Here is a 2,500-nt window from a genome sequence, read left to right as displayed (position 1 = left end):
AATAACATAATATCAGTGGCATATTCCATGAGCTGTACTTTTCTGGGTAATTTAAAGGCCCAGTATGGAAATAACTATTTCGGAGACATTTTCTGGCAAATGTAATTACAAGGAGTGCAAGGGACATTTACTGTGCTGTGGTTTGGACACACCTCCAATGACTTGGACAAAATGTTCCGTAGCTATCTCAATTAATTAGATGAATTTTATTCGGCGAACAGTTCCGGTCTGGCAACGCCTCAGTGTCAGAAACCCGATTCGGTTCATCATCAGTATTTCACTCCTGGTACTGTGGTAGAGGGACACATTCGTCGGGGTAGACACAATCCGATGGATTGGAATTAAAATCTGCAATTTAGCGAACGAGTGCTGGTCTCACTCGGTTAGGGGTTAAAACGTTATACACAGCGTAAACAAACACAATGTCCATTAAAGAATAAAACACATCGAATCAAAGACTAAAAAGCACAGCACTATATTTTTGAATAATACAACATTCAAACACTAATTCTAAGGTATTTGGTGTTTGGTGTCATCTATTCAATTCCACAACTGAGCTCTGTAAGCGCATTGTGCAATTTCAATATTGCATCCCAAAGCGTGTGAAAAACGAGCCCATCGACAAAGGGACGACAAGTAGAACGGAAATCAAAACAAAGACAGCGCGGCTTGGTAAAATCACAGTCTCGAAAGATTGCCAAAACACAGCCTTTTTAAATTGGAACCACTGAGCGTTCAACCCGTTCCTGGTGTTTATTCAGTGACACAATTACAACCATCAATCCGAACTATTATATAGCTCTTTGGGCGACTAGACAAAGTTTTGGGGGTCAATTATGCACCTCTATATGTGCACATAATTCGTGTATTTGCACATAAGAACAATGCACGTTCACTAGAGAATGTGGAATATTTTGGCGATATTTGGGATGGAGAACCTGTCCATTTGCCTTGACCTGTGTAATCTTACTCATGAAAAAATCCATCCATATTATTTGAACTTTTTATTTAGTAGTTCATTGCTGAAATACGTGTTCCGATCATGAGATATACAAGTTACATCCCCGCTGATGAGTCATGAACCATTATATCAATATGACACATATGAATGACGTCAAAGCCTCGAGTGACGACTTTCATAATTAGTCATACGTACTGTCTCGACACTGACAAAATATATAACATCCATGATCATGAGCGGGGTTCTAACCTATACAGAACCAAAAATACCTCGTATTAACTGCTGGCATCTTGAACGCGAGTTACCACCACGCTTCTAAGATAAGTTCATTATGTGTATCATAAGTGTTTGTCTGTCGGTCTACCTTAAGAGACCGGCACGGTTGGCCTAGTGGTAAGGCGTCCGCCCCGTGATCGGGAGGTCGTGGGTTCGAACCCCGGCCGGGTCATACCTAAGACTTTAAAATTGGCAATCTAGTGGCTGCTCCGCCTGGCGTCGGGCATTATGGGGTTAGTGCTAGGACTGGTTGGTCCGGTGTCAGAATAATGTGACTGGGTGAGACATGAAGCCTGTGCTGCGACTTCTGTCTTGTGTGTGGCGCACGTTATATGTCAAAGCAGCACCGCCCTGATATGGCCCTTTGTGGTCGGCTGGGCGTTAAGCAAACAAACAAACAAACAAACTACCTTAAGAGACCATTGGGTCGACGTACTAGTAAATGTAACGTTTTGTTTTGTCAATGATAAACGTTCCTTTAACCTTCAATTCTTGTTTTCTGACTCTGAAATTTGGAACGTTAGCAGTCCATCTGTTTTCGGATTTCTAAGGGGCTCCGCTCACCTATGTAATTTCAGCAGGACCGACGACGCACTGCAAATTATACCAGCCCGCTACACGTTGCGTGAAAGGAAAACAGGCCAAGCTCTCGTTATAATCCCCCACGCAGCATAAATAATATGCAGTGCGTCGTCTGTGCCGCTGACTCTGCGCAGGTATATTATACACATTACGAAATTCGTGTTATATACCTCCTTTACAGCCAAGGCTCCGTCTGTGCAGAAAGGGAGGTAATTACCCACCGCTCATCAATAATTAAGTCCCCTTCAAGCTTTTCTCAGAGAGACACATCCCGCAGTTAAGACAAAGGGACGCGACCACCACCCACAGTTGCCTCCCTTGCTTCGATTTCCTGCGCGGAGAGGCGGAAAAGTTTACCGTCTCAAGGTCAGCCGCTTCAAGGATGAACAAAGTCGTAGACATCATAGTGAGAGTAATTTGCTTCTCCCCTCCAACTTAACTTAACAGTTTTGAAGATATATACTATCTATAACGTTACTTTGGGAAATGTGTTGACAAATTTGCATATATTTGACACCCAAACGAACATTCATTTTGCCGTATTGTAATTTAGACACAGCTGCGTATAAAGTCACTGAGCTATTTAAACAAACGAGTGTAAATAGAGGAGCGTCACACTTTTCATTGTCCCCAAAGAGGTCTTCGGGATATTTGTTGTTAAGTGCTGACGGGTACGTATTC

The 2,500-nt window shown here is 42.7% G+C and overlaps 1 protein-coding gene across 1 annotated transcript in view; it reads right to left on the bottom strand.

The window, feature by feature from the left end:
- Positions 1-2,500, bottom strand: part of LOC138980038 (uncharacterized) — a 33,269-nt gene that overhangs the window by 19,707 nt on the left and 11,062 nt on the right. The window lies entirely within an intron of this gene.

The sequence above is a fragment of the Littorina saxatilis genome, linkage group LG11 (assembly GCF_037325665.1).
Source record: "Littorina saxatilis isolate snail1 linkage group LG11, US_GU_Lsax_2.0, whole genome shotgun sequence".
NCBI classification, from domain to species: Eukaryota; Metazoa; Mollusca; class Gastropoda; order Littorinimorpha; family Littorinidae; genus Littorina; species Littorina saxatilis.
Note: the sequence above shows the minus strand (reverse complement) of the source record. Positions and strands in the feature narration are given on the sequence as shown.